Source organism: Paramisgurnus dabryanus, chromosome 7, assembly GCF_030506205.2.
Source record: "Paramisgurnus dabryanus chromosome 7, PD_genome_1.1, whole genome shotgun sequence".
In the NCBI taxonomy this organism is placed as follows: Eukaryota; Metazoa; Chordata; class Actinopteri; order Cypriniformes; family Cobitidae; genus Paramisgurnus; species Paramisgurnus dabryanus.
Window position 1 is genome coordinate 39,230,012 of NC_133343.1, and position 18,444 is coordinate 39,248,455.

General features: G+C 33.9%; 1 long non-coding RNA gene across 2 annotated transcripts in view; it reads left to right on the forward strand.

Moving 5' to 3' along the window:
- The window catches only part of LOC135734358 (uncharacterized), a 78,101-nt gene extending 59,941 nt beyond the window's left edge, over nt 1-18,160 (forward strand). For both annotated transcript variants that reach the window (XR_012337067.1, XR_010527296.2), the window contains 2 exons: nt 16,372-16,508; nt 16,874-18,160. This is a non-coding gene — a long non-coding RNA (uncharacterized lncRNA). The remainder of the gene's footprint in view (nt 1-16,371; nt 16,509-16,873) is intronic.
- Nucleotides 18,161-18,444: the final 284 nt, after the last annotated feature.

An 18,444-nucleotide genomic window follows, 5' to 3' on the forward strand; every position in this document is an offset into this window, starting at 1 on the left:
GGTTTCAGCTGACATTCATCATAATGTGGTAGAAAAAGCTGCAATAATGAATGATAATATTTTTCTGGATCTTTTGTGGTTGAAAATCTTGGATATCTCACAACTGCAGGTTCAGTTCGTGTCCTTCTTTTCACATAGCCACAATCATTCTTGAGTTTGATGACTTGATTTTCTACAGATTTCTTTTGTGAAGACACCTCTGACTTTGTCAAAACTCTGTATTCTGAACAAAAACTGGCAAGACAAAGATTTATCAGTGGTTCTTTCTGTGGTCTGTTCTTGTACCTGTCAACAACACTTGTCATCCAAAAACTGCTTTCATCATCAGACTGGTCTTTAACCACTTTCTTTTGAAGCACATGCAAAGGCAAACTCATCTTTACAGGATTTGGTCCTATTGGAATAAACTGTACTTTACGTGAACATTCCTTTAAATGCATGCCTGTCAGTCTGTACACCGCTTCTTGGGCGGAAAGATCCCTATTGTGCAAATACAAACTTCCCAATTGTTTTAATGATGTTTTAGCTTCAATATTTCCATTCATAGCTTCATTTTGTGCACGTTGAAGTAACAATCCCATTTCTTGCTCAGCTTTTGTGATGTAACTTATTATATAAACCACAACAGAAAAAGCATCTGTGACATACTGAATATCCATATTCCCTTGCCAAGCACACAGTAAATGCCTGTTATACTGGTTTACCCAAATATCTTTTGGATTTCTTTTCAGGATGATGCTTTTCTTTTTAGAACATTTGTTGTATGCTTTCTCAAACACAGCCTGATCAATACCCACAAATGAAAAAAAAGCATCAACTGTATCAAAATTCACATCAGAGTTTAATGCAGTTTTAACTTTCTTTAAAATTGCACTTGCTGTTTCATCTTCATCATTCCCTTTGGACTCATCTGCATTATATGCTCTTGTAATAAAGGTACGGCTAGATGGAGGTCTTGGAAAATTAAAACGACATACTGTATTTTTCTTGCGACATGTTTTTGAATGTCTTGTACTGTGCTTCTGCACACTGTTTACAGTTTCAAAGAGTTCAATGTCTTGTTCTGATGGTGTCTCACAGGTGATATATGTGTCAATGAAATCAGCAACCACAGGATCATTATCTTCATTGTCATCATTAAGCTTTGGAGCATTTTCTACCCAAAACAGACAGTGAACATGAGGAGAACCACGCTGTTGGAATTCAACACGATAAAAATAATCTTTTATTTTACCAATAGGTTCAGCTGGAGACATAATCACATGTTTAAGAAAACAATGCCATCTGTGGTCAAACATCCTTGCTGCAGTGACAGGATTTCGTCTCAAAAATCCACATTTGTCAGTCCAGTCAAGTTCTTCTACCCTTGTATTTTTGCCCTCTTGTTTAATAATGGTGTTTAACATTTCAGGCCATCTCAGATCAGCAGAACTAAAAGATGCAAAGAAAGTTGGTATACCAAGTTGTCTAATCAAAGCAAAGAGATCTTTCTGTGTAGACATCCAATAGGGAGGCGTCCCTCTAACTGGTCTCAAAAACTTATATCCTTCATCATACTTTAGTATTTTTTGCAAGTTATCAGAATTTGTCAGCATATCTGGTGTTACCTTTGATAAACCATCTTTCTGACAACCTTTGCGTAATGCAATTGAAACATTACATACAATCTGATAAACTTCTGATATATACTGTGCGTAAAAAATGAAGTCTGTGTTCTGTGCAAAACGTCCATCTGCATTTAATATTCGTGCATTGAGGTATCGTGACAATGTGATTTTTTCCGGTCTGTTATCATGAAAGGTGGGGCCACCAGTAGGATACAGAACAGGAAAGCATTTTGCTTCATTTGTTTCATCTGATAACAACCTAACAGGACTGTTGCCTTCAGCTGGTGCTACATTTAGTACATCATGAAAATGTTGATCAATTACTTCTGAACCTATATCAACAGGCTGCAATGATGTGTCTGACAAAAGCCCACTTTGCTCCTTGATATATGTTAGGTCTTCCTGTGGTTCATCAACTTCCTTCTCATCACCAGTTTCATCAGGTACATTATTGTCATTCATTTCATCATTAGCATTAATCTGTATATCATCTGGTTCACTCAATGAGTTGACCCACTGCTCATTGAACTCCACATCATTATACCATTTATTGTTTTTTACTAAATAACATAAAGCATTTCTCACATAATCAGTGTGGACATATTTATATTCATAATGGCCTTTGTAAGTCAATTTTCTTTTCAGTTTAATCTTTATCATATGGTCATCACATTCATTTCTTGGGAGGATGTTGGTAATCTTTGTAGTATTTACTGGAATGCAGACAACTGGCCCATGAACACCTCGCTGTTGACCCCGAGGGAGACAAAGAAGACGTAAGAAAGGAATATTAAGTGCTATTAGATGTTGTTCCAATGAATTTAGACATTTTAATTCTTCTGGAATTTCCACCAAATGCATATTGTTGGCAACACTCTCTTCAGGTAGTTTTCCTCTAAGGATTTTCCGATGGCATGTATAACATATCCACAAATTACAGGCTGAATTACCAGTTAAATTACAGCTGTGCTCACATTTATTGTCACATACATGTAAATACTTCAGTGTGATGCATCTTTCACTTAAAGCAGCTATGTGCCGTCCTTTTTGTTTATAGCAATCACATTTACATTCAATAACTTGTTTTCTGAACAATAAACGTTGGCATACACAACAAACACAATCTGGGCCTCTATTGACTTCTTGACGAAATAGATTAATAGTGAAATCAATGTAATTTTGTCTTTCCTTCTGTTTTGCGTACATTTGACATCCTTTCTGTATTTTACTTGTGCGAAAGTTTTCATCATTTTGATACTTTGTTTTAGAGTCTTGACAAATTTTTGCTTTAAAGATGGGATTTTTGTGATACTTATTCTTTAAATACTGACACAAACTAGCTTTAAAATTAGGGTTGTTGTGGTACTTATTCTTTGAATACTGACACAATCTATCTTTAAAAGCAGGATTGTTTTGATACTTATTCTTTAAATACTGACACAAACTAGCTTTGAAATTAGGGTTGTTGTGGTACTTATTCTTTGAATACTGACACAATCTAGCTTTAAAAGCAGGATTGTTTTGATACTTATTCTTTAAATACTGACACAAACTAGCTTTAAAATTAGGGTTGTTGTGGTACTTATTCTTTGAATACTGACACAATCTAGCTTTAAAAGCAGGATTGTTTTGATACTTATTCTTTAAATACTGACACCAACTAGCTTTAAAATTAGGGTTGTTGTGGTACTTATTCTTTGAATACTCACACAATCTAGCCTTAAAAGTAGGCTTGTTGTGATAATTTTGTTTGGAATACTCACAGATTCTTGCTTTAAAGTCTACATCAGTTTTATATTTGGTCTTGGAATATTGCTGAACACGTTTTTTAAAATGAACATTTGTGGAATACTTCATCTTTGCTTTTTCACACTTTGATTGTTGTACATTTATATCACTCTTGTATTTATGTCTTATGTTTTTAAGTTTTTGTTCTTTATACATACTGTTTTCAGAATATTTGGATTTTTGTCTCTGTAATTTTCTCTGTTTGAAATCGTTATCACAGTTGTATCTCTCGCGTTCCCTTTTAGTTTTGAGGTGTTCAATTGGTTCATTTGACTTTCTTTTTCGTAAGCATTGTTTAATGCTTTTATCATCCTCTGCAGCTTTACATTCTTTTACACAATCACTGTACTGGTTTTGAACACATGTAACAACTTCATAGTGGTTACTGTTGGAGTGGTTCAGATATATTGCATCATCTGTAAATAACTGATCCGTAGGTGCATGCACATTCCATCTGCCATTATTGAAAGTGAAAATATTTATTTTCAACAAATCAGCTGTACAAAAAATGTCTATTTCTTTTGCCCACGATCCAGAGTAATACATTTTACATTGTGTCAAGTAATCTTTCACTGATCTGTACTCTTCTCTTAAATATCTCACAAACTTAGAACTGTTAGTTTCAAGATGCTTCACAACTGCACGTCTTATTTTCAGGTGTTTCTCTTCATTGCCACATACTGCGTGTGCTATTCCTCTGAAGAAACAATTACCATCCATTCTGATGCTCTTTGTTTTACATGGTACTCTTAAAGGGCACATAGTTTTGCCTTGTACACAATTGTCATCATTAGTCAGTTGTAAACGTGTACACAACGCATCCTTATCTACTGATGTCAAAGGTTGAAAAGTAAACTCTTTATTTAAAGTGTCTCCAATAAGAACGTCATCCATTGGCAAATTCTCATTTAATTGTTTTAGTTTCGACTCACACTTAGCTTTATTCTCAAGCTCACACAAAACAAAACCCTTTTGATCAGACTTCATTACATGTAACATTTCTTCATCATGTTCACCAACCAACTTGCTCTGTTCATGTCTGCCCTCATGTGACTGTTGTGTGGAACTGCATGCTTTACCAGTCTTCAAATCTGATTTTGCAGCTTTATCCTCTATCACTGTTGCATTAACCCCAGTTACCTCAAATGGTTCTCCCTCAGCATTCAGTGACTTAGCAAGGTTAACAACATGATCATACAACATATGCATATCATCATAATATGTCACCATGCTTGTACCAATACCATATTCACAAATGCCATGGCAATTTCTTGCATGAGGATCAACTACTGCAAACCTGGAACCCTGTTTTATGACACAACATATGTTATCTTTAATGTTTAGCAAACAAGCATCAGACTGTAGTAACGTCATTTGGAGGGCTTCGTCTATCGGCATACAGATATTCTTTACCTCTTCATCATATACAGATACACCAATACGACCACTGTATGACTCACTGTACTTTATTATGAACCTTGTACTAGAGATTGTGTGCATTCTTGGCAATTCTGCAACAGAAACATATCCACGGCCTGTTAAATCACTGATTTTTCCATGTAAGCGCATATGTGTATATAGGTCATTTCCTTTAATCAACACATCATTCATGTCATTTGTGGTCCATGTCAGCACATTTTTTATCTTGCTCATTAGGACTGCTGTGACACTGTTTACTCCACACTGTCTGTTTCTGTTGTAGCCAAATTGCTCATCACCTTGATGGAAAGACCCTGCTATAAATGTCTGTGGATCAACAGCAGAGTTAATAACATGTACAGATGACTTAGTTTTCTGATCAGGAAATTCAGACATTTTGCCAAAGTATTTGCCAACATGTTTAGCCAATGTGCTTTGGGATAGTCCATCCATGATTCTGATGCTCTTCGTTTTACATGGTACTCTTAAAGGGCACATAGTTTTGCCTTGTACACAATTGTCATCATTAGTCCGTTGTAAACGTGTACACAATGCATCCTTATCTACTGATGTCAAAGGTTGAAAAGTAAACTCTTTATTTAGTGTGTCTCCAATAAGAACGTCATCCATTAGCAAATTCTCATTTAATTGTTTTAGTGTCGACTCACACTTAGCTTTATTCTCAAGCTCACACAAAACAAGACCCTTTTGATCAGACTTCATTACATGTAACATTTCTTCATCATGTTCACCAACCAACTTGCTCTGTTCATGTCTGCCCTCATGTGACTGTTGTGTGGAACTGCATGCTTTACCAGTCTTCAAAGTTGATTTTGCAGCTTTATCCTCTATCACTGTTGCATTAACCCCAGTTACCTCAAATGGTTCTCCCTCAGCATTCAGTGACTTAGCAAGGTTAACAACATGATCATACAACATATGCATATCATCATAATATGTCACCATGCTTGTACCAATACCATATTCACAAATGCCATGGCAATTTCTTGCATGAGGATCAACTACTGCAAACCTGGAACCCTGTTTTATGACACAACATATGTTATCTTTAATGTTTAGCAAACAAGCATCAGACTGTAGTAACGTCATTTGGAGGGCTTCGTCTATCGGCATACAGATATTCTTTACCTCTTCGTCATATACAGATACACCAATACGACCACTGTATGACTCACTGTAGTTTATTATGAACCTTGTACTACAGATTGTGTGCATTCTTGGCAATTCTGCAACAGAAACATATCCACGGCCTGTTAAATCACTGATTTTTCCCTGTAAGAGCATACATGTATATAGGTAATTTCCTTTAATCAACACATCATCAATGTCATTTGTGGTCCATGTCAGCACATTTTTTAGTTTGCTCATTAGGAATGCTGTGACACTGTTTACTCCACACTGTCTGCTTCTGTTATAGCCAAATCGCTCATCACCTTGATGGAAAGAGCCTGCTATAAATGTCTGTGGATCAACAGCAGAGTTAATAACATGTACAGATGACTTAGTTTTCTGATCAGGAAATTCAGACATTTTGCCAAAGTATTTGCCAACATGTTTAGCCAATGTGTTTTGGGATAGTTTTTGGAAATCAGCTTGCACCTTTTGATTAAGGGGAGGTATAACCCCAGCTTGCACCTTTTCATGCAGGGGAGGTATAACCCCATCACTTACAAACTTTTTTTCAAGAGGAAGTTTAACCTCATAAGGCATGTTGCGTTCAGCAATCCGCTTCTTAGCAGCCTGAGACCGGCGAAAACCTTTTCCGCGAGGCATCTAAAATTATACACACACAGAAGCATAATTGAATTTAGTAATGCCTAACACAATGTTTATAACCTCTATGAAAACATCTTATAAATATAACTAATTCAGATATGTGACCCTGGACCAAAAAAAAAACAAAAAACTGCTTAAGTTGGAAAAAGTATGTTTGTAGCAATAACATTAATAATAACAAAAAGTTGTAGCTTGGCCAAATAGTGTCTCATCTTAACAAGTCATATGTCAATGTAAAGCTTATTAGTTTAGCTTCTTTCTGATGATTTATAAATCTTCATTTCAGAAAATGTACTCAAATTACTTTTTTTGCTCACAGATCACATTTAAATCAGAACAAGGGATGTGACAGTAAAGACATTTTCACAATGTGCACATTTTACTTTCAAGCCTGAAATAGCTGCAATTGTTGTATGAGTTGCTTAAATTAACTTATTTTACTTTTGAATAAGCAACAATGCAATTGTTTGTTTAAAACGCTTGAAGTGACTTGTGGCACATTGCTACTTAAATAAACAAAAACAAATCTTATTAGCTGTTGGTTATCGCCCAACACTTCTCTTAAATATTGTGTTGGCTATTTCAGTCATTTTAAATGATTTTAACCCCATTTGGCACCCTGATATTGTACTTACTGCCTTTAACTAATAGCACAGACTATAACAGCTATACCAACACATATTAGTCCTCTAACCTAATTACAGCCACGCTGATATAAAGCTTTAATACACTGGCAAGTGAAACTGCTTGACCAGTTTTCTTCACTAAAGTACAGTAAGTTTACATTAGATGACCCTAACAAGCAGAAGACTTTGAAACAAATAAAGCATATACAAACCATTTGCTATATATTTTATAACTATATTAAATTAAATATATAAACAATGAAATCTACCTAAACATAATATCAAACTGATATCCTCCTTAGAATCAGCCGGTGGCTATTAAAGGTTGTCACAATGATTAAATAATAGTCTAATCGCGATTGTTTGACATCATCACAGTGGTTATAGATCATTTCAATGATTAACATCTCTTACAAAACCACAAGGGGGAGCTGCAGCGCATATACAAATGAGCCAGTATCTGATGCCACCATTATACAATGGAAAAAACTTCTGCTGTGTGAAAATTATTTCATGAACAAACAAAGAATTCTGAGAATTACATGTCAAAGCAGTAAAACAGACAATTAATCGTCATAATTGTCAAAGTTCTCAAATTTTTTTTTAGACAATTAACCGTCAGTCAATTTTCATAATCGTGACAGGCAGAAATTACTCACTCACTTTTTTTAAATCACATATACACATAACGTTACAAACATTGACAAAAACAAAGAGACAAATATTTGACAAAAACAGCTGTTCTCATATTACTTATTGGATTTAATGGATTTGATCATTATGGTCTTACATAAAACATACCGGCATAGCGTATTAGCTTGGCCTTCATACGGATGACCCAAATATTAAAAATAACCGCTTTAAATATATGTCTTTCCCGAAAATGGCGCTTAAACCATATCAAATAACATATTAGCAAATAAACTAGTGTTAAAGTTTGTATAGATGACCAATATTTGTAAACAATTTACTAAGATTATGGAAAACACAACAACACGATGCTACTTACCATGAGATAGATCAAAAGGAAGTGAATGATCGGTCGATTTCATGTAGAGATACCGCCACCTACTGCATTGGAGCTAAAATATGAAATTATACACAACACAAGGTAAACACAAATAAAAAGAACAATAAAACATCAAGTATTTTTGTTTTAGTACCGCCTCGCTGAACATGCAGTCACATTATTACTTTACAATTATCCAATTAAATTTGAATTCCCTTTCATATGCATCACAGTTTTGTAAAATATGCTCTACTCTTTTGTGTACATTTATAACAATAAATTTTCTAATTTTTCCGTAAAACTTCCAAATGGAGTTAATGCTTAATGAAAAATATACACATGTTAATCTCCATATCAACCATATTCACAAAAGTTAACATACTTTGTTTTTATTTCATCACGCCATATCTTTTGTCACTTTTGACAGGACACTTTTTATCAACTAAATAATAGTTTTATTCATAACATTTAGTACAGTTTACTATAATAAATACTAAAATATTGACAATTTTTATTTATATACCTTAGAGTATACTACAGTTACAGTGAAACAGAACTGATTTAATTCAAATCAAACACACATTCACTAAATAACCTAAGTTTCCTATAGTTTATTATAAAATGGCCTATATGCAGTTATGATACAACAGCATTAAACTTTAAAAATGTCTATGAAAAATACAGAGAAAATTAACAGTTTATAGAACAACTATTAGCCATTACAATAACTAAAGACATATCTAACAGTAGTTGCAAATTTCAATTGAATTTTCTGGAAACTGATTCTGGTTCATATTATAGATTGTAGGCTACTACTAACCATAACTGAATTTATAATTTTACACTGAAATGAATGAAAGCAAACAAAGCACTGACCAGAGATTCCCATAATTTAGCGTCATGCGCTCTCGTGCTCATAAATTTATTTTAGCATTTTCAGATAAGTGCTTGAAATCACACATTTTAAATTATTCCGTTTAGCAGGCCACAACCAGACAGGCAAATCTTTATGTCATTAACCTTTAAATGCCCCGTTGAACATATATGTCTATATGACTTGTGTCAGGAAACGTCTCAGATTTTGCAGATGAACATACACGAAAAAGTACATCTTAAAGATCTATAATCAAGTATATAACTGAAAAAAGTTCTCGTAAAGTTCTGAAGAAACACACTCATATATTCTTAATGAATAGCCTATTACTAAAACAAATAAAACCACATATCCGTTCATGTAAAACACAAACTATTTACTTTAGCTATACAATATAACCGAGTTATCTCATTCCTATTGGCAACATGCAGCAGCTAAAAGTCATAACTTATATTTTAATATTTATTGTCCGGTTCTTAGCCTATTTACTTGGGTGTAACGCTGTACATTGTTAATATAAACAATCACTAAAATCAAACCTAATTTTTAACACATTTTAAAAAATTTAAATCACAAAACAAATACGAACTTCACTAAACAGAATGTGCGTATACTGTAATAACACAGAAAGCACACGCACGTCTGTAAAATATCTGGTTAAGATCTGGAATACATCTGCTGTGTAAAAGCATCTTATAAAGGTCTTAGAAAGAGCAACTTCACATACATTCTAAATCTATATGACATCTTTTAGAAATTAGAAAGGTCTCAAAAACGCATTTCAGATGAGCAACAATCTAAATAATACGTCTTGCAGATGTAAATGCAGACATCAAATAGACGTCTTCGAGATGTATGTGTGCTATCAGGAAAAACATATCATAAACAAACACAAAACATGAGGCTATTAAATCCCAGGCACATCGCTTTTATTAAAAAACTTAACATATAAGCCATATATCAAATGTTATTATTTTATGATACATTTTCATCAAAACAGAAAGCTCGTATTAAATGAAAATGAATGCCTTTATCTGTGTGTTTACAAAACAGCCATATAAATATACATGAACTAATGTAAAATTACATCAACCAATATCACCAATATTACAAAGCAATAATAATAAAAATATTATCTTTAAAACAAAACATAAAACATGTGCGCTTAACCTTAGAAGATCGATTTTACGAACATTCTGTTTACCTGCATTTAAATATTTGAAGCACAGAGCCTAAATTAGTACATTCATATTGCGTATTTTAACCTCACGGACTTCACATTAAATTTTGTCAAAACTGCTTATGCTGTTGCATTCGTTCTAATAAGCAAAGAGTTCGCCTACTTGTTGAATTATCTGTCGTTAAAGTTAATGAAACAATAACAGAAGACTCTGTGTTTGTTTTGAGAAGCTTCGCAAAAAAAAACCCTAAACCAACACAACACATTTCACCAGTCGGTAGCAAATAGGCTACGATCATTTTCTTTCAGATGTCTTTTAAGCGGCTGGCATATCGGGTTAATTTATAGACGACGACAAACGGCTTGATCAGGGGCTTTTATTTGGGTGTTATTCTGATTTATTAAATTAGCCTACTTTAACACTTTATAACTGAGTTTAAAGGCAAACAACGCTTTTACATCTCATTTTCATTGCTGTTAATTTCGCCTTTATCCAATTATTTAGTCACATTCGCTTTCTGCGAATAATACTTAAATAATATTTCAAATTTCTCTTAACATTTAATTTAACCTTTACAATAATAATAAAATCTGATAATAAATCAGGGCCCGGTTCCCCAAAACGTTCTTATCGCTAAGTAGTTCTTAACCTATTCCTTAACCTCTCTCTTAACTCTATGGCACGGTTCCCAAAACGTTCGTACGCTAAGTATATCTTCTGTAAGTCACACTTTCGTAAGGTTGGTCTGGACCATTCGTAAGCTCTCTCTTAGCGTGGTTTGAGCGCAAAACGCTATCACCGCAGTCTTTAGAAATCAGTGCAGCGCAGTACAAGTCAAACTATGGTATGCTGACAATGATTTTATGTTATGGACATTTTTAAGACTTATAATAAAATATGTTTGCAATGGATACAGGACTATTTATGCAGTTGACTTTATTTGGTATCAGAACTAATGAATCAAAGACGGCGCCGGTGTTTGTTCCTCATTGAAGTCTGTTCCCTCTATGTTTATAGCGTTTTCATCACGTTACATTTATAATTTATTTAGAAAGATTATAGATTTCAATTGGTTATACTAAAAAGCAATAATATCATGTATTCTATTATACAATTTATTAAATATTTCATATTTGACAGTTTTATGTCTTTTAACATATAGCCTGCCTTTTTCTTTTCTTTTTTTTCTCTACTCTTGGTTTTAAAACTGTTATGTTTCCAAACATAATAAATATATATTATACATATAATATGATTCATACTGTAAAAATAATTGACTTACAATCAAGAACAGTCAAGATACATTACATAAACATATACATCTCAGCCATTAAAACTTTCAATGTATATAAAGAATAAACGTATAATGTGATAAAAATGCTATAAAAACACTAAAGGGAAACAAAGGGGAACAGACTTCCACACAACACCGGCCGCGTAACTGATTAGTCCATGCCAATTTTTTTATTCGTCAACCCTTAAACCTTTTGACATTTTGCCTGACGTGGCTAAATAAAATAAATCGCCTTCCAAGACAACTCATTATGGAGTTGCTAGATCTTCTCAGACCATATTCTCTATCTAACTAGGTTGCTTTTTATTGAAAACATTAATGGTAAGCAATACTGCATTAAACAGAAAAACTGCAGCTGCTTGCCAATCAATTCTGATTGTTAAGTACCTTAACATTTGTATAAAAGTGTATTACATATTTTTTTTAAAGTCAAAACCCACATCAATAAGCGGCACAAGTGGCACAACGGGATAAGGAGGGTGGATAAATAGCGAGGAATACCCGGTTCGTCTACCCGTATTACTGACAATTTGATCATTTAATTAATAGTCTATATTTTACGGATAACTAAACTATGTTAAAATAAATGTTACTGGAATAATTTGAGTAATGTTCCATTTGTATAGAACGTGTTGTCTTTCTTAATGCCGTAATGCACCTTCGCGTGAAGTGGAAAATCGATCCCTGAATGATCGATCGCAAATAATTCAGCACTTTCACTCGGGACAGCGACATTGTAACGTCGTACTTAGAGGCAGCGTGTTAAGAAGCTTCCTAAGAGACACTTCGGGGAACACACTTAGGAACACAAACAACTTTGCTAAGATATATCTTTTTGAGTCTTCTTAGCGCGCTAAGAGTGAACGTTATCGGGGAACCGGGCCCTGCTCAATTCATAAGAATTCCAATATTTTAATGTTTCCTGGTTAGATGCATCATTACATTACATAATTTACAAATATTTCGCAAACAATTTTATTCAAACCGATTTACAAATTACTTACTATTTCATAAATCAATACACTTTATTTTACACGAAACAATAATGAAATATTCCTTTTATAATAACTTTTGTGAGGTTTATGACCATACTGTTCTTAATTTAGAAATAAAACATATAGCCTATAGACATTGTCGCCTTGCAAGTAAATATGCTTAATAGGACACTGTGTGCATTAAAATTTTCAAAATACGGACATATTGGCAGAAGCTTAATTTTAAATGTCATTAATGGTACAATTAAGCAGCATTAAACAGTCTGTGTAAATAAACATTAATGTATTTCCACACCTTCTGTTTTATGGTATTAAATTAGATGAAAATTTCCTATTGAACAAAACAACTTATTATAATTTTTATTTACAAAGAACCAAATCATTACAATATTATGCTTTTATTTTATGTATTTAAAGTAAAGCAAGTCATATGCACAGATACTGATACCCGTCAGAGTTTGTAATATAATTAATTGCATTCAAGCACATGATTTAAACATGATTCGAAAATTTCATAAAAATTACGAATGTTGACTATACAACCAAGTAATAGTTTAAAAGATAGCACTTTGATTTACAAGTTTTGTGCAAAATCCGCTTACTTTTAGCCTGGTTAGCCAGACCTACATCTATTTTGCGGCCGCTAGGGTGCGTCTAGATTTCTAGGCTAGCTTACTTTAGCTTAAAATAAGAAAAGTCGCATGTCCCATTGAATGAGCATGACATAAAACAGCATATACTAATGCTGATGAATTTTATTGCATGCAACGTTTACAAGCACTTCACATTCGTATCACAGCGCTCTGTCTACAAATAGATTTCGGTGGCAGGCGCTAGTTCAACCATAGACCCGTTAGAAAAGCCTGCAAGCTTAAAAATGCAGATATAAAGAATGACAGAGTTACCAGAGAGACAGTTTTTAATGAATATATTAAAGTGTAACCTTACATTCTAGCGACACCCTGTCAAATGTAAACTGTAACTGACTGAGCACAACTGACTGGGTACAGGCACAACAGACGTCTGGTAGATCTGGAGGTACGGATTCACAAAACATTCTTAAGAAGAAAAATCTTCTTAACTGCCATTTTTATCTTAAATTCAATCTTAAGAAAAAAGTTAAGAATATTTTGTATTCTCAAAAAAGCTTCTTAAGAAAGTTCTTATTTCTTTCCTTAAGTATGTTCTTAAGAAAAAACTTAAGAATTCCAATTCTTGAAAAATAAACTGTCTTAAATAACATCTTAAAGTTAGGACAACCTTACTGTAGTCTTAAATCTTAAATTTAAGTCTTAAATGTTTTATAAGTTAATTTGATTGTTTTAAATTTGACAAGTTGTATTGTGTAGTCTGAAATGGCAATTTAATCTATTTACTTTACATTAGTTTAAAGAGGAATTTCACACTCATATAATAAAGTTTAATGCCTTACTCAGTAATATCCTATGTCATGAAATACAAATAAGTATTAGTAATAATATTAGCAAATATTTAACTTCCTCCGTAATACACGTGAGATTACTTAACAGCTGAAAGTCGCTCTAAAGTATAGCCGAAAGTATACTAGGGACGTCCGCGTATGCGCGCCGTCCGCATGACGTCATTTTCGTCATCGAGAGGGTCCGCGGCCGGCCGCGCGGACCGTCCGCGTGCAGCCCAAAGTTTGAGACCGCGCGGACAGTGCGCGTACAGTCCGCGTACAACAGCGCATGCGCGAGAAAATATTTATACAGTTCATTCCACTATAAACAATTATACAAAGGAAACAGACAGCATTTGCACACACACTATGGTTTTTCTTCTTTAACTTTTACTTCTTCAAAGAACAGAAAGCTCTGGAGCATGTTTGTTTGATTCCTGTTCTTTGTTGTCTTGTTGTTTGTTCTAAACTGTGTTTGCAATGGTGGATCAGTTACTTTTCTTCACCTATCCTAATGTTTTAATGTACTGTAAATGTCGCCAAATCAGTGCTGCCCTGACAGCCTGTTAGACTAATAATTTGAATAAGAAATCATTTGTATTGCGTATAGTGTCGAACGCGGCCATCCGCGTGTAGCCGCGGGGAATATACTCGAAAAGCTGCGCGGACGCGTGCGCGCGCGAGCCGGACGCGGACGCGGAAAAAAAGTATACCGCGGCCTAAGCGGGAGGCGAAACGGTAATCGCTCCGTCATGCGAGTCGAGTATATGGAAACCGCGGCCACGCTTCACCCTCCGCGTCTGACTCTTGACGCGTGACCGCGGGAGCGCTTACCCGCATAACGTACCGATTGGGACATTAGAGAATGATATTTACTCACCGCACCGGATAACATCCTCTATAGTCTTAATGCATCACTCATTTGTATCAGGTTAATGATCGCAAGGTAGTCAAAAGATTAATAGATATAAGTGTATTGTTACCTCATTAGCAGAGTATCATAATTCATTTCAAAGCTTGTCATTTTATTCTTAAGACACACATTTAAGATATTCTTAAGGAAAAATTGAGAACAACTTAAGAAATGTTCAAGAATTGCACTTAGGAACATTCTTACTAACTTAATAATTTTCTTAATAATTTAATAACTTTCTTATTTTTTTGTCTTAATAATCTTTTCGTGAATCTGGCCCCGTGTAAAAACATCTGATAAAGCTTTTAGAAGGAGCTGCTTTGCATACATTCTAAATAAAAAACGTCTTGCAGACGTCTTCAATATGTCTATATGACATCTTTTAGGAAACGTATTGTAGATGAGCAAACAATCTAAATAATACGTCTTGCAGATGTAAACATAGACATCAAATAAACGTCTCCTAGATGTATGTGTCCTATCAGGGATATCACCAAATAAAGTATCTCTGCTTTTTCCCGAACAAGGCACGATTAAATATACGAGATTTTATTTATTTTGTTTTTCAAGTTTAGTGCAATAAGCAAATGGGCTATTTTTTGCTTTTGGTTTGTTTTTTCCATTTAATTCATGCTCTATTAAGGCTTGGAAACGAAATCTCATATGATACATCTCAAGATCACAACCACACTAGCACAAAAGTTAAATGGATTAAAATATCAATTTAGACAAAAAAGTAAAGTAGCCTACTAGTTTTTAACATGCAAACAGGCTTATTTGCGGTCACCTCCCAAAAAAGTCCCCATCGTTACATATATATGTTCGTAACTGCGTAGTTACTTAGTACAAACAAAATGGCAACTCCATCTAAACAACCGCGTTTCGATCAGTCAAACGACGTCGAAGGCTATATTCACTCAGTAAGCCCAGTGAAAATATCTCAAAAAAATGCGAAATATTTCAATTGTATCCTACAAACAGGAGAAGATCAGTACCATCGTAGTGTTATTTTCGCTACCGACAAACACAGCAGATTTCAGCAGGCCTCCACAAACCGAACACCGGTAAAAATAAAACACGTGCAGAAAGTTCTTAGTAAGTATGATCGCATAATTATTTAGAAAACAAGATAAAACAAAAAATGTTTTTAAAATTTTTACCAACTCATTGGCAGCATTTATGTACTTGAAATGCTCACAATCTAACATATTTTTAAGCTTATTTTAATATTTCAAAATTACTTTTCTATTTAAAGTTTTTTAATCAAGTTGTTTTACCATATTATAATATCTACGCAGCACAAAGAACATTGCATCATTTCCATTGTTATTTAATTAATTAACAACGGTTATTGTTAACTAACATCATATATTACTTAACATACAACATTTTACAACGTTTTCAATAAATTGTTTGAGTAATTTTCTATAAAAACTTTGTGTTATCAGGTCGCTCAGGAAAAGAGTATGATATAAAAGTGAACTACCAAAGCTACATTGAAGTCGTGGATCTCAGCTTTTCACACAAGACTCAAACTGTGTGTTTGACCATAAAAGAAGCTTTGGCTCTGCAACCAATGGAAATGGTAACATTTTATATTTTATAACACAATATAAATAAAATATTCTCGTATCAGCATTCATGTACATATGAATGTAACTCAATACACTGAAGAGATACAATAAGATCATGATCAAAAACACCATTGCATCAAACCAAATACTCTAAATTAGTGTAAATTTTTTGAACATTTCCTTTGGTACTGGCATTTCTATTTTACTTGAAGTTTTTCCTTAATATTTTTATATAAATAAAATGATCTTTCTATCACTATATAATTACTTGTTACATGATATTTGTTTTCTGAAGTTTTGTTACACCAAAGGCTAAACTTGAACTTTGCTATACATTTATGTAACTTGGTAATTCTGTTTTTATTTCTTCAACAAGGTTGGTGAAATCAGAGTGAGAATAATAGAAAATCCAAGCTCAGAGATAGTGAAGGTGAACAACAATGATGTTGAGCTACGGAAGATAACATCAGCAGATTCTACAGGTCAGATTAAGCTGGCACTTTGGGAACAACAAATACCCCTTGTTAACCAAGGACGATCTTATTCCTTCACCAACCTGGGAGTGAGAGACAGAAATGGCCTATACCTAACATGCACTCGAGAAACTTCTATAAATGCCATACCACATATGCACCTACCCAAGGAAATGCTTGTGAAACCACACCAAGAACAAGACGAACAGCTGTTCAGCATTAAAGGGGAAATCACTGGGGTCTGCCTTAAACAACAGTGGCAATGTGGTAACTGCAATGGTCGTTTCAACCCTGCTGAAGACAATCTTGATTATGTACGATGTGAACAATGTAAACTACTGCAGAAAGCAAATTCTTTCCTCAGAATTGTCAGTGGAACTCTAAAAATTGAACACAACAAAATGAGCACCAAACTAACTCTGCCTAATTCTGCATTACATGCCTTTCAGCAGAAACAACACATTGATGATTGTGTTAACACAAATACACTAGAAATACACATTATGAAATGTGAGACCATGCTTGTTCATTACAATGACAAACACATTGTAACAGAAATGTCACCTTGTTCTAAGGAATCACAATTAAGCAGCTCAGAGACAGAAATGACACTAACAGATAACGAACCACAGTGCAGTAGCTGGGAAGCTGACCCAACACCATAGGGTTCTTTAAATCTTACCTCGGAGATCATGAACACTGCAGAATTTAGCTCCAACCCTAATCAAACTTACTCACCTGTGATTTTGTTTGTGATCATGAAAACGTTGATTAGCTTGCTGAGCTGTGTTTGATCAGGGTTGGACCTAAACTTTGCAGTCATCTGTACCTCCGGGGTAAGATTTGAAGAAGGGGTGACATTCACCAAAAACAACAAAAAGAGTAGACTGAACAACCACAGAAGACAAATATGTTTTCAGAAATTGGAAGCCTTGAACATTATTTTTCCTTTTCATTTAAACATCTTTTCATATTATATTAAACATTTATATTTTTCATTAATAGAGTTTATATCTACACTCACAGTAGATAACAAAAATACACATGGCTTTCAAAAAGTTTTTTTTTACATTTGCTGCCAATCACAGTCATTGCAGCAGTCTTTTTCTGTTGTTGCTCATAGTTCGATTCAAACAACAGAGTTGTCTATAATTGTAACGTGTAATCAATAAAACAAACACTATACCCTGTTTGGAGCATTTCAACAAACTTCCTGTCTTTCTTTGAGTGATCTCTTGTTATTGTTGTTTCATTAAACAAATGCAATGTTAAGTTTATTTCTCCATAACAATTAATCCTGAATAATTTTTTGTTGCATGTCTATAAAAATATATAAAAAAACCGGATTTATCTCGTTTTGCAACGACACTCTTACATACACACATACATACATACATACATACATACATACATACATATATATATATATATATATATGTATGTATGTATGTATGTATGTATATACATATATATA